The 24,469-nt window shown below is 40.3% G+C and overlaps 3 non-coding genes across 3 annotated transcripts; all 3 read right to left on the bottom strand.

The window, feature by feature from the left end:
* Nucleotides 1-16,807: 16,807 nt before the first annotated feature.
* Nucleotides 16,808-16,879, bottom strand: trnae-uuc (transfer RNA glutamic acid (anticodon UUC)). Its single transcript has one exon. It is a non-coding gene; the product is annotated as a tRNA-Glu (tRNA).
* A 328-nt stretch (nt 16,880-17,207) lies between these two features.
* On the bottom strand, nt 17,208-17,280 carry trnar-acg (transfer RNA arginine (anticodon ACG)). The gene has a single exon. It is a non-coding gene; the product is annotated as a tRNA-Arg (tRNA).
* A 109-nt stretch (nt 17,281-17,389) lies between these two features.
* Nucleotides 17,390-17,461, bottom strand: trnah-gug (transfer RNA histidin (anticodon GUG)). The gene has a single exon. It is a non-coding gene; the product is annotated as a tRNA-His (tRNA).
* Nucleotides 17,462-24,469: the final 7,008 nt, after the last annotated feature.

Below are 24,469 nucleotides of genomic sequence, written 5' to 3' on the forward strand. Positions count from 1 at the left end.
TGGCTGACTGGTGTATATAAAACTCTTTACTTTGTATGAATCTTCCTTCCATCCATTTTCTGAACTGTTTATCCTACACAGGGTCAATGGGAGCCTGATCCTATCCAAGGGAGATGCCAATCAACCTACCACACATCACTGGACTGTGAGAGATAATCAGAATACTAAGAGGAAAACTCCACACACATGAACACTAAAAAAATGTAGATAAGTTTAAATATCTAATAAAAGCTTAAATATCTAATAAAAGTTAAAATATCTAATAGCAAATAATAGATTTGTGTCCTGATCACTCTTTAAGACAAATGGGATAGAGAAGTGTGCGTGTGTGTGTTAAAGGGGTGTGAATGTTGCTCAGACTCTCTCTATGGTCTTCATCATCTCCTGTACACGCTGCTTCACGATGCTCAGCACTGCAGAGGCTAAAGCTGCTGGATCTCTGTAAAGCTCCAGAGGCTGATAGAAAAGGTCCTCAAGCAGCACTGTCAGCATATTCTGTACAAACACAAACACACACACATTTCCAGCATGATACTGAAGAGATTGATCAGAGAATTTAAAGCAGGTTCTTTAGAACGTGTCTCATGGCATTAGAAAAAAGTTCCTCCCTTACAGAAAGCCTTAAAAAGAGCCGCTCTGCCTCAGGCTCCCTGATGTCCACGTCCCACTGGCTGATGGCTAGAAACAGAGGCTGCAAAAATCCATGTACAACTTGGTTCACACTTAGATCTCATTGACCTGAACAACTTTCACACTGCATGTCATTAAGTCTAATCCACAGGAAGTCAGTTATTTTGAGTTGTTTGCAAAACGCACCCAATAGATTTTGATATACTCCTCCTAGAGAATTGATACAACCGCCACCAAACCCAGGCTAATATGATCTCAAGACATTGATACAACCGCCACCAACCCCAGGCTAATATGATCTCAAGACATTGATACAACCGCCACCAAACCCAGGCTAATATGATCTCAAGACATTGATACAACCGCCACCAAACCCAGGCTAATATGATCTCAAGACATTGATACAACCGCCACCAAACCCAGGCTAATATGATCTCAAGACATTGATACAACCGCCACCAAACCCAGGCTAATATGATCTCAAGACACCGATACAACCGCCACCAAACCCAGGCTAATATGATCTCAAGACACCGATACAACCGCCACCAAACCCAGGCTAATATGATCTCAAGACATTGATACAACCGCCACCAAACCCAGGCTAATATGATCTCAAGACACTGATACAACCGCCACCAAACCCAGGCTAATATGATCTCAAGACATTGATACAACCGCCACCAAACCCAGGCTAATATGATCTCAAGACATTGATACAACCGCCACCAAACCCAGGCTAATATGATCTCAAGACATTGATACAACCGCCACCAAACCCAGGCTAATATGATCTCAAGACATTGTTACAACCGCCACCAAACCCAGGCTAATATGATCTCAAGACATTGATAATGCAAAGTTGATGAGTGATTTTTGATCTCAAACGGTTCAGCCGTGAGAAGCCCTTAAACTTATGCAGAATAAAACAAAACAGGAAGTGGCTAATAACTTCTGTGTACATTATGTGATCTACATGAAACCTTAGGATTATGTTAAGCATAGAAAGCTGATCACAGAGATATGACAACTGTGAGTCTCGGTCATAGCGCCACCAACTGGCAGCAGGAAGTGTGTCACTTTTTGAAATCTCTAATATTTTGTCCCTTACTTTCACCTGATTTGGTTCAAAATCAGTCAGAATAATGACAAGACATGGCTGATGTGAAACTGTGAAGGAATTTTTGATACCTTGAATCGTATTACTATGGCTTCATGTTCACAATTTATATATACAGAGTCAAAATCTATATACACTTCAGTAAAAACAGTATGATGTATATTATGTTAGTGTAATATTAATAATATTATCATAATATCATCATATATATTAATCTATAATGTATAGCAATAAATTTAGTAATAAAATATTTATACAAATTTTTCTTTCCCTGGAATGTGTATACATTTTTCTGGGTGACTCTATATATACAGTATCTCATAAAAGTGTGTACACCCCTCACATTATTGTAAATATTTTATTAAATCTTTTCATGTGACAAGACTGAAGAAATGACGCTCTGCTACAATGTACAGTAGTGAGTGTACAGCCTGTATAACAGTGTAAATTTGCCGTCCCCTCAAAATAACTCAACACACAGCCATTAATGTCTAAACCGTTGGCAACAAAAGTAACTACACCCCTAAGTGGAAATGTCCAAATTGGGCCCAATTAGCCATTTACCCTCCCCGGGGTCATGTGACTCGTTAGTGTTACAGGGTCTCAGGTGTGAATGGGGAGCAGGTGTGTTAAATTTGCTGTTATTGCTCTCACACTCTCTCATACTGGTCACTGGAAGTTCAGCATGGCACCTCATGGCAAAGAACTCTCTGAGGATGTGAAAAAAAGTATTGTTGCTCTACATAAAGATGGCCTAGGCTATAAGAAGATTGCCAAGACCCTGAAACTGAGCTGCCAGTCCTGTGAGCCATGTCCTGTGGTCCAATGAGACCAAGATAAACTTATTTGGTTCAGATGGTGTCAAGCGTGTGTGGTGGCAACCAGGTGAGGAGTACAAAGACAAGTGTGTCTTGCCTACAGTCAAGCATGGTGGTGGGAGTGTCATGGTCTGGGCCTGCATGAGTGCTGCCAGCACTGGGGAGCTACAGTTCATTGAGGGAACCATGAATGCCAACATGTACTGTGACATACTGAAGCAGAGCATGATCCCCTCCCTTTGGAGATTGGGCCGCAGGGCAGTATTCCAACATGATAACGATCCCAAATACACCTCCAAGATGACCACTACCTTGCTAAAGAAGTTGAGGGTAAAGGTGATGGACTGGTCAAGCATGTCTCCAGACCTAAACCCTAAGGTGGGGGAGCGCAAGGTCTCTAACATCCACCAGCTCTGTGATGTCATCATGGAGGAGTGGAAGAGGACCTGGGCTGCTCTACACATCTCACTTTTTTAATGCATCATGAACTAGTGGAGATATATACACATCTAAATATTAAACACACAAGTAAATAAATAAATAATGAATAAATAAATGATAGACATGTAAGGTAAGTGTGCATGTAGGTAGTGGCCATAGGTGGTTGGTGTTTTTGGAGATGGGGGGTGGGGATTTGGGGGGGGGCTGTTTTTTTGACAGACAGACAGACAGACAGACAGACAGATGCATGCTTGTGTGTTTTACTGTGTTCAGTCACTTTCTCTAACAGGACTTCATCCTTAACCTTTGGGTCTTGCAAGTATGACTTTGTGTCAGCTCATATAGTGTCACCCTGGAGACCAGGGACTACCGTTTGGAGGAAATGATTTGGAGCTCTGTAACGTATTTTAGTCCGGACTCAAACTAAGTTTGATTTGGGGATACATTTGCTGTGAGCAAATGCCCTTGAAAGTGAAGAAAATGTAATAGAAAACATGATTAGATTTTTTCTAATTACAGCAACACTGTGGTACGAGGGTGGGATGGTTCCTCAAGACCTCAGACCTGCTGTAAGGAAAATTGCAGAAAAAGTGAAAAAAATGAAAAGGTGTTAATCTGAAAGCTTTTGAGTTAATTTAGTATAAGATGTATAGAAAGAGAAAGGAAAGACTTGTACCTCTTTAAAGATACACAATTCATTTGGGAATTACTTTTATTTTGCCTTTAGATGCCTGAGGTGAATTTTAAGGAATAAGATGGCTACTTGTAGACAGACAGACAGATAGATAGATGGATAGATGGATAGATGGATAGATAGATGGATAGATGGAGTTTTAGATGGAATTATTGGTCTGGTTATGGATGTGATTTAAGAAATATGAGCAAATGGGTTGATTATTCCACCCACTCCGGATTCTGTTTTAATTTCAATGAGCAGTAATTGCTGGCTGGAGAATATCCATTACGTTATACATGGATACTTACATGGATTACATGTCACAAACATTTCCTCTTTATGATCTGAGTAAGAGTTTCTTCCACATAATACACAAGTGATGCTATTTTTCTATCTAACTTTTTTGAAATTTACATTTATCTTCATGTTTATGTTCATGTTTACATCTATCTTCAGCTTATTTGCACCTTGAATATATTTGTATATTTAATAGAGTTCACTGTTTACACTTACTCAGACATATATCCATTCAGAAGTTCAATTATTTTTCACTGGTTTATTTATATCTATTTATTATAAGTATACTGCTGGTACCATCACAAATCTGTTCTTTGTTGCACTGACTGAAATTACAATGTTAATACTGACGACAGAAGAGAAACGGTATTTCGATTCCTCTGTATGTTTGTACATAAAGAAACCTTGATTGTTGCCCCTGGTTTTATTTATTCAGGGTTTGGACTGCACTGTAAGATGAAGACTCCTCCTTAGCATGACATGTCAACTAATCCAATCTGCACAGATTATAAAGTATTACACAGATTATAAAGTATTACACAAACTAAGCAGTAGAGGTGTATCTAAAGGGCAGGGCAGGAAGTTGGGGTGCCAGGCAATGAGGGTGCGGCTGCAGTACCAATTAGATCTGTGAAAATCAATGTCAAACATTTTAAACATGAAATTTAACTTAGCATTTAACTTACATGGCGATAGAGAAGACAGGAGAGGATGGGAACAGAAAGAGACTTGTGTTTACCACTGATTCAAAAATCATGATCAGTAGACTGACCCTTTCTCTGGTCAGCATGATACCTCATGTAGAAGGGGTGGGGAACAGCTTGGCACTAAGCAGAGGGAGGGTTGAAGGCTTTATCATATTATTTACATTACTATGATTACCATTTTATATTATCTCATTTTTTATTTACATCACACCCCAGTAACTGTATAGTGTATTGTAAGACCTTCATCTCGATTTATCACTTCAATGTGGAGATCCTTTCTTTTCTGACATTGTGTTTCTGTTTTTCTGTTATATATGTAATATATGTCATATAATATATAATGTTGTTTTTCCACATTTTAGTAAACCATTTAAAAGGTTGTGAAATTCTTTAAAAATTATCTGTACATGAGTGAAACATTCTGTTTGTGTTTAAAGGAAATTTTTATATATATACTGATGACTAAAAATAATCAGAATGAGGCTGTAATAGGAACAAAAATATTTATTTAAGTAAAGAATATAGTCATTATACAAATAAGTTTATTCATAAACAGTTCTATTTATCTATATATTATCTATAATAATAACTTATGGGAATGGGGGAGTGGGATAGGAACAGAGGGATTGATTAAAAATGGATAGATTAATAAGGGAAGAATGATCTTAAGTACAAGGGTTAAGGCCTTCTTCAGGTCCTGGGGTTCACTGTACAAACCTGTAGGAAAGAAAAGAGATTTTTTAAATATTAAGTTGATCAAAAATAGAAATAAAATGATTTCATACTTACGTGTGGAGCCTGAGCAATGTAGGAAAAAGAAGTGAGAGAAAAGAAGATGAAATGAAACAGAGGAAGAAAAGATGAAGTGGGTAAGGGGAAAGACATTGCTCAGAGTTCCTCCAAAATGTCCATCATCAGCTGGACGTGATGAACTGTGATGAGCTTGAGGAGTCGCTGAACTGTGGTGGCTAAGGCTGCTGGGTCACTGTAGAGCTCCAGAGGCTGAGTGAAGAGTACTTCAGCAAGCTCTGTAAGGTAATCCTATTGACAAATTCCACACACATCCAACATAGTGTCACTGAGTTTAAGATACAATCCTGAGAATTTGTGGATCGTGGCATCAGAAGATATTCAACACTTACAATAAGCACTGTGAAGTACAGCTCTGCTGCAGGCTCCCACACGTCCACGTCCCACATGCTGAAGAGCGCAAGCAGGCGCTCCAAGAAACCTCCCTTAAACTTTTGGAAAGAAAGACAAGCTTCATTAATGCCATGTCTTATCAGGTTTAAAAAATATGGAAAAAGAAAACCAGATCAAATAGACCATGTTCTGAAACTCAAACATTGCTTAGAAATCTCCTGATAAGACACTTACTGGCTGAGGTTTTGAGCCATTTATAAAGTAGCTGAAGAAAATCAGCTCAAAAAAACATCCAGGAAGTTGTAGTGGTGGTCCTGCACAGAGTAGAAAAGATACAAAAATAAATTAGCTTTACATATTGGAGTCCTGTTTTCTATATTAGCAAAATCTGTTATCTTTAAACATCTGTCATTTCACACAGGCGTTTATTAGCTTACACAGGAGCTGAGCTCTGCTTTAATCGATTCCTGATTGGAAGGCGTCCTCAGGAATCGAATCAGGGCCTCGTAGGCCAACTGCACACCAACTGCATCCTGTTAAAGCAAACGAAAAAATCTCTGTAACTCACTTTGGCTATGGCTGAGAAACTGAAATTATTTCCATCACAAAAATGATACAGTCTTTCATCATTCTGAAGTCACCTGGTTGTTAGCTGCTGCCAGTCGCATGACGATCTTCTTTCCAGCCATGAACAAGAAGTTCTGGTTGTGGATGCTGGCAAGCAGAGTCTGAATATAAGACAGCACACAATATAAAAGTTAAAGCAGAGTGGACTTTACCTGCGCAGTAACAGCAGCTGAATAAAGGTTTTACTCACAGCAAACGCCTCACGAAGCGCGGGCACCTTCAGGCCGATTTCAGTCACCCCTCTGTCTGAAAGATGGCAGCTAAGAAACAAGAGATGTAAATGTTTAGTGTATATTAAACATACAATACACTGTTACATCATTAAAGAGTGAAGAGGATCGTACCAAATAAAGGGCACCTCCAACTCCTCTGGGTTAAGGCGCTCCTCACTCTCCTGCAAGCCAAATCATTAAATCATTAAAACTCACACAGTAAATTTTACAGTATCCGAATCAGGGGAATAGCAGCATATGTAGATACACATCAGGTCTGAAAGTCTGAATTACCTCACAGTCGTTGTGATCATAGTCCCAAGTGGAGGTGAACATCTGTCCATCTTCAGCCACATACAGCAAAGTGCAGGTTACCGTTGTAATGGTTTGCTGTTGAATAAAAAAAATATCCACACTGAAGACAAATAAAAGCACAACTGACAAAATTCTAAAAGTTACTAGCTACAAGATACACTTCATGACAGTGCAATAAATTTACCACAAAATAATGTGGCACGACGAATGATGTCTCCATTCGGTTACAGGAGATGAACTCTGTAACCCTCCCAGATTCAGCCTTAAGAGAACAAATTAAAGTGAACACAATTAGTCACTGCAATTAACAAAAGTTTTGTGATGCCACAACGAATAATCCCTTACCTGTATGCCAGTGAAACAGTCCTCTATGGAGGACTCATAAGGGAATCCCTGCAAATGACAAAAAGCTGAAACTCAAGATCTATTTCACAAACGTGAGCGTCTAATAATCATCAAGGTCAATTCTCTTCCTCAGAGTAATTAAGTCTGTGATTACCATGTGATTCAAGCTGCTCGTCTTGGTGGATTTAAACCAACAAAGACGGCTCTGTGGGCCCCTTATCATCCCCAGGAAGTATGTTTTCATTTCCACTGACTGAAAATAGAGAAACAAAACTAAACATTAGAACTTGTAAAGACGGGTGTTTGTGTGTTTGTATCTCAGCTGCTGCACTGTAGAATACCTTGAACTGGGAGATGGAGGCCTGTGCAGAGAGGAACTGAATATTACACCAAGCGCTGATCAGATCACCAGCATCGAGCGGCTGTGAAAAGTAGAGCATGAAGATCATGAGTGCTTCTGATCACAGCAGTTTCATACTAATATTCTGTCACTTAGAAAAAAACAGAAAAACAGGTGAAGGGTCTTGAGGTTGTTCTGTGGGCAGCAGCTGGATGTTCGGCTCAACAAACTTAAAACACACAAACACAATTAGTCACTGCAGTTCATAACATTTTGTGATGCCACAATGAATAATCCCTTACCTGAATGCCAGTGAAACTCTCCTTATCACTGGTATAATAAGGGAATCCCTGTAAAAGACAATTAGATGAAACTCAAGATCTACAACCACATTTCACAAAAGTGCTCTTCTAAAAATCATGTCAGTTCAAAAATGTCCATTCTCTTCATCAGAGTAATAAAGACTGTGATTACCTCGCGAGTCAAGCAGTGTGTCTCTGCGCTTTCAAACCAGCAGAGCCGACTCTCTGGACCCCTCATCATTCCAATGATGTCTCTGCTTATGTCCACTGGCCAGAAATAGAGAAACAAAACTTAACATTAGATCTTGTAAAGAAGGATGTTTGTGTGTTTGTATCTCAGTTACAGCAGTGTAGAATACCTGGGAGAGGGAGGAGACTACAGACACACACTGAACATCACGGCAGGCACTGTCCGGCTCATCAGCATCGAGCGGCTGTGAAATGTAGAGCATGAAGATCATAAGTGCTTCTTATCATATCAGATTTATACTAACATTCTTTACAGTAAAAACAACCTTGTAAAATCCATTGATTGGCTTTAGGAAATAAATGAAGGATTTTCTTACCAGAATGACAGCTGAAGGTTCTTCGTGTGGTTCGGTGGGCAGCAGCTGCAGGATTGGCTCAATGACTTTAACACACACACACACACACAAACACACACACAAACACACACACACACAAACACACACACACACTCACACACACACACTCACACACACACACAAACACACACACACACACTTAGAAAAAAGTGGCCTGTAGGTTTTAAATGAAGTTAAAATATTACTATTTAACTGACACATACCTGGAGGACAGAGGGAGTATCTGCTGATTCCTCCAGCACATCCACAGGCTCTGCAATAGATTATTTTTCTGTGACTCAGAATTATGACTCTTCAATTACACAATATCAAACTTTCCTATTAATGCATAAAAGTTAATAAAGCAGTGAGTTTGATAATTAGTTAACTTGTGAAGAAACAGAAAAATTGTAGCAGTCAGATTGTGTAAATTCACTGTACATGTGACCTGATTAAACTCTCTAAAACCTCCTGCCCCTGTCCACCACCCAAATCTATAAAAAATATTATACTGTATAATTATTAAAACCTTTATACTCACTATGATATTGTGGAAATGAAACCATTAGTGAAGTTCTCTAGGTAGATACCATACACCGCTCAGCCATAACATTATGACCACCTGCCTAATATGCTGTTGGTCCCCTTTTTGCTGACAAAACAGCCCTGACCTGTCGAGGCATGGACTCCACTAGATCCCTGAAGGTGTGCTGTGGTATCTGGCACCAAGATGTTAGCAGCAGATCCTTTAAGTCCTGTAAGTTGCGAGGTGGGGCCTCCATGGATTGGACTTGTTTGTCCAGCACATCCCACAGATGCTCGATTGGATTGAGATCTGGGGAATTTGGAAGCCAAGTCAACACCTCATTCTCATTGTTGTGGTCATCAAACCATTCCTGATCCATTTTTGCTTTGGGGCACGGTGCATCATCCTGCTGAAAGAGGCCACAGACATCAGGAAATACCGTTACCATGAAAGGGTGTAGATGGCCTGCAACAATGCTTAGGTAGGTGGTTCATGTCAAAGCAACATCCATATGGATGGCAGGACCAAAAGGTTTCCCAGCAGAACATTGCCCAAAGCATGACACTGCCTCCGCCAGCTTGCCCTCTTCCCATAGTGCATCCTGGTGCCATGTGCACACACACCCGTCCATCCACGCCATGTTAAAGAAAACTTGATTTATCAGACCAGGTCACCTTCTTCCATTGCTTCGTGGTCCAGTTCTGATGCTCACGTGCCCATTGTTGGTGCTTTCAGTGGTGCACAGGGGTCAACATGGGCGCCCTGACTATGCAGTCCCATAAGTAACAAACCGTGATTTACTGTGTATTCGGACACCTTTCTATCAGAACCAGCATTAACTTCTTCAGCAATTTGGGCAACAGTAGCTCGTCTTGTGGATCGGACCACATGGGCCAGCCTTCACTCTCCACGTCCATCAGTGAGCCTTGGCCGCCCATGACCCTGTCACCGGTTCACCACCGTTCCTGCTTTGGACCACGTTTGATAGATACTGACCACTGCAGACCGGGAACATCCCACAAGAGCTGCAGTTTTGGAGATGCTCTGATCCAGTCGTGCAGCCATCACCATTTGTCAAACTCGCTCAAATCCTTTCACTTTCCCATTTTTCCTGCTTTTAACACATCAACTATGAGGACAAAATGTTCACCTGCTGCCTAATATATCCCACACACTAACAGGTGCCATGATGAGGAGATCATCAGTCGTATTCACTTCACCTGTCGGTGGTCATAATGTTATGGCTGATCGGTGTACATCTGTAACCATGCCCTTTAGCGCGAGAGCTGATTAATCAGTAGTCTAAGTATGATTTAGTATAAAACCAGTAGTCAGGGTTGTTAAAAGTCACTTTTTAATGGGGATGAGTATTATATTGTGGAAATAAATGAAATTCTCGTTGGTCAAGCTCATCAACTCGTTCAGGATTTTAGTGTGTAATGTAAAACAACAGCCAAGTTCACTAGCAGCTTAACTAACATTAGGCTAAACATTATATTTATATTATATTTACCGATAAAATGTGTACAAATTACAACAAATAGACATGTAGATATAATTAGTCCAACTATTACAGTGTAATTTAAATCGGTAAAAATCGGCTAAAGTCCGCTAGCGCGCTAGCTAGCGGATCACAAGGCTAATCATGATTTAGTGTAAAACCAGTAGTCAGGGTTGTTAAAAGTGACCTACTAACAGGGTAAATATTTCATTGTGGAAATAAAATAAATTCTTGACCAAGCTTAAGGATTTTATTGTGTCATTTAAACCAGTAGCCGAGTTCGCTAGCACGATAACTAGCATGATGCTAACTGTGTAAATGAAATGATTAGCGAAGTTCATACATCTACATATATCTGTAACTAAGTCCTTTAGACCTGACTAAATCACTAGTCTAGTCATGATTTAGTGTAAAACCAGTACTCAGGGGTGTGAAAAGTCACCTTTTAAATGGGTAAATATTATATTATGGAAATAAACTAAATTCTCGTTACCCGAGCTCATCAACTCGGTTCAGGATTTTAGTGTGTAATTTAAAGCAGCAGCATGTTCACTAACAGGTGAACTATTATTAGGAGAAATATCATATTCACATTAATATAACCAATAAAGTGTTAAATAATTACAACAAATATACAAGTTCTCTCGGTAGATATGATTAGTCCAAATATTACACTGTCATTGAAATCGCTAAAAATCGGCTAAAGTCCGTTAGCGCGCTAGCTGCTGAATCACAAAGCTAAGCACGATTTATTTTATTAAAACCAGGAGAAGGGGTTGTTAAGAATGGACTTCTAATGGGGTAAATATTTCATTGTGGAAATAAAATAAATGCTTAAACCGAGCTTAATGATTTTATTGTGTAGTTTAAACCAGTAGCCAGGTTCGCTAGCACGGTAACTAGCATTAGGCTAATTCACGGCAAGATGAGGTGTCTTGTGTGCTACATAACATTAGACTGTAACACTGTCACTTTAACATGATTTATTGTAGAAACAGTGTGGCATTAAAGGATAAAGATCATCCTACCTTGAGGACACTGAGTGTGTTCAGCAGGAGCAAATTATAAAATGTAAAATATATAATTTGTAAATGCATTTTTTACGGACTTCACTTCCTGGTTTCCGTACAGTTCGGTTTTTCTCGGAGGTTTTCGGTAGATGCCGTAAACAGGAGTTTTTTTTTTTTTTTTTAAGGTCGTATCGTCTTTAAACTGGTCCTACAGCTTGAATTCTAACTGTACAGCTACATGCTGCCTTAAACTTCAGCTATGCTTCACTCCCTGGGCTTCCCGGACATTTCAGCTTATTATTATGATTATTATTATTATTTATTCATTATTGACTCTTGTTACTAGTTAGTGCTGGTTTATACTAGTTAGTGCTGGTTTATACTGGTTTATACTAGTTAGTGTTGGTTTATACTAGTTAGTGCTGGTTTATATTGGTTTATACTAGTTAGTGTTGGTTTATACTGGTTTATACTAGTTAGTGTTGGTTTATACTAGTTAGTGCTGGTTTATATTGGTTTATACTAGTTAGTGTTGGTTTATACTAGTTAGTGCTGTTTTATACTAGTTAGTGTTGGTTTATACTGGTTCTGAAGGTCGCAAGATTTGGATTATCTTTTGGCATTTTTGCTACACCCCTGTTTCGGATTTCTCTGTACTCCACTACTGGATTTGACTCCTACACCGACTCTACAGCGCAGCGATGATGAACTTCGGGGGAGGAGCCGAGCCTCAGCACCCGGATGTGGATCCCGAGCCCGGATGGAGCGGACTGTACGACCCCTGGAATGGTGAGTTACTGAGTTTCCTCTTTTTCACTTAAGTATAAAGTCTTTTAAACACCGCGTTATTACAAAAAAACCGCAATCAGGAATATCGTTTTATATGATTAGATGGTTTTCAGAAATTCTGTTCGGCTAATCTTTATTCGGCTAATCGCTTTACGTACACGATCAGTATGCTAAAGCTAGCGGACAAAATGGCAGACTCCAGTGAAACGAGCAGGGAAGAAGAAAACAGTGTTGATGTTTTCAGATATGTTAACATCAGCTTTTCATAAAAGTCCCAATGTTTACTTAACGTTTGCTAAAGTTTACTAAGTCAAGCCGAGGAGTATTAGCAAAGATTAGCTAGACGGCTAGTTAGCATGTAGCTAAGTAATTGTTTTTCAGTGTTTATAGTTTTTTTTTTTGATGGAGTGAATAGAATAAGTTAAAATACTTACAATAACATGAAGTAACTTATTATTTTAAGGATTTTTCATTGTCCGTGTTTGTCGAGTTGTTAAAGCGGAGAGAGAAAGGGGCTGTGAGGAAAGGCAGCTAGCTGAACAAAACCAATCGGTACAAATAAATGGAGCTAGTGTGGCAATGTAGAGTGCAGCTTAGGCAAAAATATCAAGCTGTTTGTTTCAATTCTGTTCAGCAAGGTTTTGTTTCTAGCTGTCGTGAATAAAATAGTTAGGAGTAGTGTAATTTACGATAAAGGGCGAATTTTTGAGAGGAGACACAATTGGACTCAAAGGGGATGTGAACCACTGGAGTAAGAAAGTGCTAAAGTAATAGACTGTAATAGAAATGTATTTTAATCTGCATTTTTTGGGGGAAGATATTTTTAAGCATTGAAATAAGTGCACAGTGTGACTAACAGTGAAGCCGTGATACTGGAAGAGCCCTGTATAACACCTATAAATGCAGCTAAAATGTAAATACTGTAAATGTAAATAAAATAGTTTTTAATGCAGTGTTATAGGAAGATTACAGTAATATAACTTGTGTAAATACTTCTTGTTTTGATAGTGAGGCTTTCCTGCTTTATAAAACATACACAGTGCTATTAAAATAAAGCCCCATCCCCTTTGAGGAGGCCACCACCTTCAGGGAGTCCACAGCCTTCAACAGTTCCTTTGCCCCAGCCTTATTTCAATATCGACATCCACAACATTGTGGCTGGTATGTACTATGCTCCTGCCACAATGATAACTCCTGTCCCACGCCAGGGCATAAGGAGGAGGCGGGACGAAGAGGATGGCAATCAAGAAGCCCCTCTGAGTAGACGGCAGCGTGTGGATCCTGATGGGGAGGTGGAGTTCATCAGGACGCCTGGACTTGAGGATTTAGAGAGTTTAATCAGTCACATGTACAGTGAATTTACACAAGCTACTAATGCTACAATTAGTCTGTTTCTTCACAAATTAACTAGCTAACTAACTCACAGGTTTATTAACTTTTAAGCATTAGAAAGAAAGGAGAGAAAAATTTACAAGGTCTCTCTCTCTACTACCTTATAAATTTGGCCATTTTAATGTTTTACATTTAACAGAAAATATTAGTTGTAATTAAACTTACATGAAACTAATTTATTGCAGAAGCTGTGGATTTGCTGGGAGAATCGTCAGATACTCCCTCAGTCCTCCAGGTATGTGTCAGTAAAATATTTTAACTACATTTGAAACGTGTAGGCTGCTTTTGTCTAAGTGTGTGTGTGTGTGTGTGTGTGTGTGTGTGTCTGTCTGTGTGTCTGTGTCTGTCTGTGTGTCTGTGTGTGTCTGTGTGTGTGTGTCTTAAGGTTGTTGAGCCAATCCTGCCGCAGCTACCCACAGAAACTCACTCCACATCTTCAGCTGTTGTTCTGGTAACCAAACCTGTCATTTATTTACTAAATCTGATCTCTGGATTTTCCAAGTGACAGAATGTTTGAAAGTGTTAGTGTGAAACTGCTATGATAAAAAACACTGATGATCCTCATCTTCTACTTTTCACAGCCCCTCAGTGCTGGTGAGCTGAACAGCACCTGCTGTAATGTTGAGTACAACACTGCAGACTCCTCCAACTCCCAGTCTGGGGTATTGTACAGTGCTGCAGCTGAGATACAAACACACACACATCCTTCTTTACAAGTTCTAATGTTTAGTTTCTCTATTTCTAGGCAGTGGACGTTAAGGGATACTTCCTCGGGATGATAAGGGGTCCTGAGAGTGGATTTGCTGGTTTAAAACCACCAAGACGCGCTACTTCGACCAGCTGGTAATCACCATCTTTGTTACTCTGATGAAGAGAATTGATATTAATGATTATTAGATGAACACTTTTGAGAAGTAGATCTTGAGTTTCAGCTAATTGTCATTTGCAGGGATTCCCTTATCAGACCACCATCGAGGACCATTTCACTGTCATACAGGTGAGGGATTATCTGTTGTGGCGTCACAAAACTTTTGTTAGTTGCAGTGACTAATTGTGTTCACTTCAAATTGTTCTCTTAAGGCTGAATATGGGAAGGTTACAGAGCTCCTTTCCTGTAACCGGGTGGAAACCATCATGGAGCCACTTGAGGATTATGTGGTAAATTTATTGCAATGTCATGAAGTCTTTATTGTAGATAGTAACTCTTGGAATTTTGTACACATATGGGTCTGCAGTGTTCATTTTTATATATTTTTTAATTTAACAGCAAACCTTTAAAAAGGTGTCCTGCACGTTCCTGCATGTGGCTAAAGATGGTCAGGTGAACACCTCCACCTGGGAGCAGGAGCAGGTTGACTCTCCCCACAGTGATTCAGAGGAACAGTACGACTCTGAGGTAATTCTGTGTTTCAGACCTGATGTGTATCTACAGATGCTGCTATTCCCCTGAATGGGAGGCTGTAACATTTACTGTGTGAGTTTTAATGATTTATTGCTAATGTGTCTTGCAGGAGAGTGAGGAGAGCCTTAGCCAAGAGGAGATGGAGGTGCCCTTTACTTGGTACGCTTCTCTTCACAGTTTAATGGTATAAAGGAGTAATGTATGTTTAATACACTAAGCATGTAAATCTTTTGTTTCTTAGGGACCATCTTACAGAGAGAGGGGTAACTGATATCGGCCTGAAGCTGCATGCTCTCCGTGAGGCGTTCGCTGTGAGTAAAACCTTTGTTTAGCTGCTGTTTTTGTTCAGGGGAAGTTCACTCTGCTTTAACTTATATTATGTGCTGTCTTATATTCAGATTCATCTTACCTGCATCCACAATCAACTTCTTGTTCGTTATGGGGAAGAAGATTGTGATGCGTCTGGCAGCAGTTAACAACCAGGTGACTTCAGAATGATGATAGACTGTTTCCTTGTGCAAAATACTTTCAGTTACTGGGCTTGAAAATGATGTAGTTGTCAAACAAATGTGGTAATGAGTAATTAAGGAATAATAATTAAAATAACAAGCATCAAAAGCTAATTTTATAACAATCACAGCCTGCTAAAAAAGGACATTCTTATTCTAATAGTAATTAGTATAAATAGTAGCTGCAAATAATATTGTTGTAAATAAACTTATAGTTGTATAGTGTTTATATAGTTTACTTTAATAAATGTTTTCATTTGTTCCTATTACCGTCTCATTCTGATTATTTTTAGTCATCAGTATGTCTACTGTATAACTGCAATAGTGTGAATGAGAGTACATTCCTACACACCATAAAGTCTGATCATCTTTATTTGCACTGACCTTCATCAGTGATGCTGCCACTGCTGGAGCCACCACTACTTTTAGAACATGGTTGGGAAGAAGCAGAAGACAGGGTTTCACCAATTAGAGGCTTAGGAGTTGGGGATGGCGATGGAGTCAGGGTAGGGGATGTACTCTTAGATGTGGAGGAATTCCCAGACTGAGGTCTCTTTTTCAGATCAACCTTCTGTGGAGATTGTAGGCTAGTGTTAGGTTAGATTGATGGATGACACTGTAATTATGCGAATACATTTGACTTGAATGACACATCATTAGCGCGCAAGATCCATCGATTGCCGTGGGCGGGCCATTGTTGCGATTAGCGGAGAACGATAAAATTGCGAGAGATTCGATTGGCTCGCTATGGGCGCGGCCATCATTGTCTGTCCATCTTTTCAGCGCAGGGATTGGGGAAGAAAGATGTAACGGGCCGATGTGATTGGGCGAGAAAGATTTCCCGGGTGAGCTGTGATTGGCCGGCTGACCCAGACTATCGTTCTTCAGGTAGCACCACTGGCCCATGGGAGCCTTAGGGGGAGCCTACAAATAAATAAGTGATGACAAATCAGTTATGTAACGTTTTGCGCTGTGAATCGAAATGAACACAACACCAACATGCTGCTGGCTGCAATCAGTGATCGTTTTTGGTTTCCGTTGAGGAAGCGTTCCCAGCCGTTATTAACTCAGCGATTTGGTGAACTCCTTGCCAGCTCTGCGGGCAATCCAATAAAGTCACGTTCCCATACTGGGAGTCAAACCCGGGCCACCTGGGTGAAAACCAGGAATCCTGACCGCTAGACCATATGGGAGGGCGCCCCAGGAGAGTTGAGATCAGCATTTTACTCGACCACCAAGCAGTTTGAGCTCCAGTGCGGTATCATCCAGAGCTTTGTATGGGAACCTTGCATTGCAGAGCACAAAATCGGCCAGTGCTGACCGAATATCCAGCTACTCGAGCTGTCACTCCAGCGGAAGATCAGCCGCTAGACAGAGCGTGGGCTGGTGTTCCTGGTGCAGAAAACCAGCATACCTCCCAGTACAGGACTCTCCGCATTTCAGGGATTGTGGGAGGTGTTACTCTGCCAGCAATTCGGCAGATGGAATTTGTGGCACACCTTTGGGCTCTTAAAAGGCAGCCGAGCCAGCCAGGAGTCGAACCTAGAATCTTCTGATCCGTAGTTAGACGCGTTATCCATTGCGCCACTGGCCCATGTGAGTTTTAAGGGGAGCGGGGTCCTACCTTTTTATGCTTTTCAAGTGACAAACAGCCAGCGGTCAAAAGCCATGCCTAGCGTTCAACGGTGATGTGGAAAAGCCAATGCCGTGACCCGGATTCGAACCGGGGTTGCTGCGGCCACAACGCAGAGTACTAACCACTATACGATCACGGCACCCCATGCACCTGGGCCAGCAGGTAAAAGGAGCTGCTACATGTTGTGATATGGGTTCTGGAGCCCCTCTGGCCTGTGTATACATAATTTATATTAATGTTTTGTTTGCTGATGTAAACGATTGTGATTATATTTAGTTAGTTAGTTAGTTAGTTAGTCTCTAAACTCAGATTCAGTTTCTTCTGTACATATTTGACATACACTATTTTTTGGTTTGTATAACTGTATATATATAATCAGAAAGAGGACATTCTTTAAAAAAGAGAGATTTGATTTGAAACCTGAACTGCTATCAGGACCATGCTGAACACCTTCTGACCAATCCAAATCAAGTATAAATTTTAATCTCAATACTGCACATAATTATCAAATAAAAGTCTATCAAGCTGTTATGCAAAAGTCTGAAATAATGTTTCTCTTAAGTGTTGTAATTCAAATCCATATTTTGGTGTGATTTATACACATGGGTTTGTCCATTCTGACTTTTGGACGCTTTATTATGTCCATTTTATGATGAAACAGGAAAAGACTTTGAAAATCATCTGTCATTTTCTGATCATGTTAAATATCAACACAACTAGACTGAAATATACAGGTAAGATATGCAACTAATTGTAACATGAACAGAGCAAGATATAAACTGATATCTACTGGTTTCCTGTCAGGGTTGTGGACTGTTTTCTGGTCACTAGAGGCCCCCACTGCCTTTTTGTTGGTGTCCAGTCTCTGTCATTATGTCTAATAGGTGTCTCCTGTGCTTTGTTTAGGTTTGTGTATTTAACTCACCCTTTTCCTCCACAAATACTTTGCTTAGTGTTTCCTGTACCTTGATTAAGTCTAGGTCAGCCGTGTGCTCTGTTTTATGGCCTTGTCCTTAAAAGACTTTGTGCATCTGGTATAGTTCTTTGTTTTGATTGATTGACAAGTGCTCTTTTGAATGCCTTATGGATTTATTTTGTGGACTAATTAGAATGACTTTTTGGAAGTATTGACTTTGTTTTTTGATTAGACTCCTGTGAACCTTTTGTATGCTTTTGGATTAACCTTGTGGATTTTGGGGATTTATTCTTTGGAACTACTGTCAAGTCTTTTGAGCTGACTTGGATTTGTTTTGTGGATTATTTGACCTGCATTATTATCTAATTAAAGATAAGTAAACATTTCTCCAGAACTGTGATCTGGTTATCTGCATTTGTGTTCAGCCCCCTTTGATTGTGTTCAAGTTTTCTCGCTAGTCCTGCCCTCAGTCGCTGCCATAACCCAATGTTCCTTCATTGGACCACTTTTGATAGATACTGACTACTGCAGACTGGGAACACGCCACAAGAGCTGCAGTTTTGGAGATGCTCTGATCCAGTCGTATAGCCATCACAATTTGGCCCTTCTCCATACACTCGCCCATTTTTTCTGCATCTAACACATCAGCTTTGAGGACAAAATTGTTAACTTGCTGTCTAATCCCACCCCCTAACAGGTGCCATGATGGTGTACAGAGGGGATGGACTCCTCACAGGGGGTGGGACTAGGTGATTCCCCTCACTCTCACTCATACTGACTTATATAATAGATATATAAATAAAAAAGGTCTGTCTCTAAATATCTGAGCTTTTCTTTCTTATTAATTCTTATTTTTACACATACACACTGTTTGCACAGTAAAGTGTGTATATACACACACACATACACTACCGGTCAAAAGTTTTAGAACACCCCAATTTTTCCAGTTATTTATTGCAATTCAAGTCGTTCAAGTCCAATGAATAGCTTGAAATGGTACAAAGGTAAGTGGTGAACTGCCAGAGGTTAAAAAAAAGGTAAGGTTACCCAAAACTGAAAAATAATGTACATTTCAGAATTATACAAAAAGGCCTTTTTCAGGGAACACAAAATGGGTTAACAATTTAAAGCTGTTCTGCAGCAATGGAGGTTGATCAAGCCTTGAAAGCTGGTGCTACTAATTCCTACAGGCCTTCCAGCTTTTCTGGATTACTTACAACCCCCTCTGTCTGCATAAAAGCAGTGTTGGAACACACTGTGGTACCATACCCTCGTGAGCATCAGTTGAACAGTATTGTACTGCAGAAAGTAGCGTGTCGCTACAAAAATGGCGAGAAAAAGGCAATTAACAACGAAAGAGAGACAGACCATCATAACACTTAAAAATGTAGGTCTTTCCTACAGAGAAATTGCAAAGAAAGTCAAGGTGTCAGTGAGTACAGTTTCCTTCACCATCAAAAGGCACTCAGAAACTGGGGCAAACTCTGACAGGAAGAGGTCTGGCAGACCCAAAGCCACAACTGAATCAGAGGACAAATTTCTGAGAGTTAACAGCTTGTGTGATAGGCAGCTCACAGGACAACAGCTTCAAGCACAGCTTGATAGTGGTCGTAGTAAGCAAGTCTCAGTTTCAACTGTGAAGAGAAGACTTTGAGCTGCAGGTTTGACAGGACGAGTTGCAGCAAGAAAGCCATTACTAAGACATCAGAATAAGACAAAGAGGTTTGCCTGGGCCATGAAACGCCGCCATTGGACTACTGAAGACTGGAAGAAGGTATTATGGACTGATGAATCAAAAACTGAAATCTTCAGTTCATCACGCAGGATCTTTGTACGCCGTCGAGTAGGAGAAAGGATGGTTCCACAGTGTGTGGCATCAACTGTCAAACATGGAGGAGGAAGTGTGATGGTCTGGGGCTGTTTTGCTGGATCCAGGGTCGGTGACTTGTACAGAGTGAGAGGGACCCTGAACCAAAACGGCTACCACAGCATTCTGCAGCGCCATGCAATACCCTCTGGTATGCACCTAGTTGGTCAGGGGTTCATCCTACAGCAAGATAATGACCCAAAACATAAGTCCAAGCTATGCCAGAACTACCTCAGGAAAAAAGAACAAGATGGTAAGCTTGAAAACATGGAGTGGCCAGCACAGTCTCCAGACTTAAACCCCATGGAGATGGTTTGGGATGAACTGGACAGAAGAGTGAAAGCAAAGCAACCAAGTGCCACACATTTATGGAAACTTCTGCAACAGATTTGGGAAGAACTTTCTGAGGAATATTTGATTTCTATTGTAGAAAGAATGTCACGAGTGTGTTCAGCTGTTAGATCTGCCAAAGGTGGCTACTTCGATGAGTCAAAAGTTTAGAATACATTTTGGTCTAGAAATTGATTCCATGATTTCTTTTTTTAACTCCAGTTGCTTATTTGTACTATGCTTTCATTTCAGAGTGCAATGAGACATTAAACTGAATAATTTTCAATAAAAAACTGTAAAAATTGGGGTGTTCTAAAACTTTTGAACAGTGGTGTATACACATGCATAAACTTTTAAGCCATTACATTATGACCACCTGTCTAATATTGTTAGTCCTCCTTTTGCTGCCAAAAGAGCCCTGCAGCCCTGACCCATAGAGGTGTGGTCTTCACTAGATCTCTGAATGAATATATACATACACTATACTGCCAAAAGTATTCGCTCACCTGCCTTGACTCGCATAAGAAATTAAGTGACATCCCATTCCTAATCCATAGGTTTCAATATGACGTCGGTCCACCCTTTGCAGCTATAACAGCTTCAACTCTTCTGGGAAGGCTGTCCACAAGGTTTAGGAGTGTGTTTATGGGAATTTTTGACCATTCTTCCAGAAGGGCATTTGTGAGGTCACACACTGATGTTGGACGAGAAGGCCTGACTCTCAGTCTCCGCTCTAATTCATCCCAAAGGTGTTCTATCGGGTTGAGGTCAGGACTCTGTGCAGGCCAGTCAAGTTCATCCACACCAGACTCTGTCATCCATGTCTTTATGGACCTTGCTTTGTGCACTGGTGCACAGTCATGTTGGAAGAGGAAGGGGCCAGCTCCAAACTGTTCCCACAAAGTTGGGAGCATGGAATTGTCCAAAATGTCTTGGTATGCTGAAGCATTCAGAGTTCCTTTCACTGGAACTAAGGGGCCAAGCCCAGCTCCTGAAAAACAACCCCACACCATAATCCCCCCTCCACCAAACTTTACACTTGGCACAATGCAGTCAGACAAGTACCGTTCTCCTGGCAACCGCCAAACCCAGACTCGTCCATCAGATTGCCAGATGGAGAAGCGCGATTCGTCACTCCAGAGAACGCGTCTCCACTGCTCTAGAGTCCAGTGGCGGTGTGCTTTACACCACTGCATCCGACGCTTTGCATTGCACTTGGTGATGTATGGCTTGGATGCAGCTGCTCGGCCATGGAAACCCATTCCATGAAGCTCTCTGCGCACTGTTCTTGAGCTAATCTGAAGGCCACATGAAGTTTGGAGGTCTGTAGTGATTGACTCTGCAGAAAGTTGGCGACCTCTTCACACTATGCGCCTCAGCATCCGCTGACCCCGCTCCGTCAGTTTACGTGGCCTACCACTTCGTGGCTGAGTTGCTGTCGTTCCCAAACACTTCCACGTTCTTATAATACAGCTGACAGTTGAATGTGGAATATTTAGGAGCGAGGAAATTTCACGACTGGATTTGTTGCACAGGTGGCATCCTATCACAGTTCCACGCTGGATTCACTGAGCTCCTGAGAGCGACCCATTCTTTCACAAATGTTTGTAAAAACAGTCTGCATGCCTAGGTGCTTGATTTTATACACCTGTGGCCATGGAAGTGATTGGAACACCTGATTCTGATTATTTGGATGGGTGAGCGAATACTTTTGGCAATATAGTGTATATAAAAATAAATAAATAAATTTCATTCAGAGATCTAGTGAAGACCACACCTCTATGGGTCAGGGCTGCAGGGCTATTTTGGCAGCAAAAGGAGGACTAACAATATTAGGCAGCTGGTCATAATGTTATGGCTTAAAAGTTTATGCATATATATATACACTACTGGTCAAAAGTTTTAGAACACTCCAATTTTTCCATTTTTTTATTGAAAATTATTCAGTTTAATGTCTCATTGCACTCTGAAATGAAAGCATAGTACAAATAAGCAATTGGAGTTAAAAAAGAAATCATGGAATCAATTTTAGACCAAAATGTATTCTAAACTTTTGACTCATCGAAGTAGCCACCTTTGGCAGATATAACAGCTGAACACACTCGTGGCATTCTTTCTACAATAGAAATCAAATATTCTTCAGAAAGTTCTTCCCAAATCTGTTGCAGAAGTTTCCATAAATGTGTGGCACTTGTAGCTTTGCTTTCACTCTTCTGTCCAGTTCATCCCAAACCAGCTCCATGGGGTTTAAGTCTGGAGACTGTGCTGGCCACTCCATGTTTTCAAGCTTACCATCTTGTTCTTTTTTCCTGAGGTAGTTCTGGCATAGCTTGGACTTATGTTTTGGGTCATTATCTTGCTGTAGGATGAACCCCTGACCAACTAGATGCATACCAGAGGGTATTGCATGGCGCTGCAGAATGCTGTGGTAGCCGTTTTGGTTCAGGGTGCCTCTCACTCTGTACAAGTCACCGACCTGAGAGTGAGGGGAATCACCTAGTCCCACCCCCTGTGAGGAGTCCATCCCCTCTCAGGACCCCATCCCCTGTGAGGAGGCCACCACTTTCAGGGAGTCCACAGCCTTCAACAGTTCCTTTGCCCCAGCCTTATTTCAATATCGACATCCACAGCATTGTGGCTGGTATGTACTATGATCCTGCCACAATGATAACTCCTGTCCCACGCCAGGGCATAAGGAGGAGGCAGGACGAAGAGGATGGCAATCAAGAAGCCCCTCTGAGTAGACGGCATCCTGTGGATCCTGATGGGGAGATGGAGTTCATCAGGACACCTGTCCTAGTCCCCACTTGGGTAGTTAGTATTTTTGTGAACGAGATGTAACTTTAAAAAGCTCAGTCTTCACCTCATGTTCATCACCTCGTATTCATGATGTAAGGTATGTATCTGTGGTAAGTATGTGTGGTAAGTATTTCACCCCTAGATTTCAGCATTAGTCTCATCTCTATCATAATCTATAAATGTAAACATTTTAATGATTGTAGAATTGTAGAAAATGTCTGCTGGTTTTTACATTTAGTTTTTGTTAAATGTATAGGATCTATAGATTATTAATGTTGTTTTTTTATTTCCTGTGTATTAGTCTAATTTACATTAATAATATAATTATATTAATATAATTTGCATTGTTGTTGATTCATGCATTTCTGTAAATATTTATATATTACATTTTTAAGATTAAAATTTTTTTCAATAAGTTATAAAAATGTAGTGTACTCCCACCCCCCGAATTATGACTATATAGATATTATAGACTGTTTTTAGTAGACGATAATCAGAAAGAGGACATTCTTAAAAAAGAGAGATTTGATTTGAAACCTGAACTGCTATCAGGTCCATGCTGAACACCTTCTGACCAATCCAAATCAAGTATAAATTTTAATCTCAATACTGAACATAATTATCAAATAAAAGTCTATCAAGCTATTATCCAAAAGTCTGAAATAATGTTTCTCTTAAGTGTTTTAATTAAAATCCATATTTTGTTGTGATTTATACACATTGATTTGTACATCATGACTTTTGGACGCTTTATTATGTCCATTTTATGATGAAACAGGAAAAGACTTTGAAAATCATCTGTCATTTTCTGATCATGATAAATATCAACACAACTAGACTGAAATATACAGGTAAGATATGCAACTAATTGTAACATGAACAGAGCAAGATATAAACTGATATCTACTGGTTTCCTGTCAGGGTTGTGGACTGTTTTCTGGCCACTAAAAGCCCCCACTGCCTTTTTGTTGGTGTCCAGTCTGTCATTATGTCTAATAGGTGTCTCCTGTGCTTTGTTTAGGTTTGTGTATTTAATTGAACTCTGCACTTTTTTTCGGCAGATGCAGCCGTGTCAAATGGCCAGTCCCGTGGAAGTTCAGGACAGAAATGCTGGTGTCATGAGTGGTAACGAATTTTTTATTATCATTATTAAAAATATTTCATTGGTAAAATATAAATTTATTATGTATAGGGCTGAACTTTTTCTGATTCGGGACAGGGCCTGAGGTGTTATT

The sequence above is a fragment of the Hemibagrus wyckioides genome, unplaced genomic scaffold, assembly GCF_019097595.1.
Source record: "Hemibagrus wyckioides isolate EC202008001 unplaced genomic scaffold, SWU_Hwy_1.0 Contig9, whole genome shotgun sequence".
NCBI classification, from domain to species: Eukaryota; Metazoa; Chordata; class Actinopteri; order Siluriformes; family Bagridae; genus Hemibagrus; species Hemibagrus wyckioides.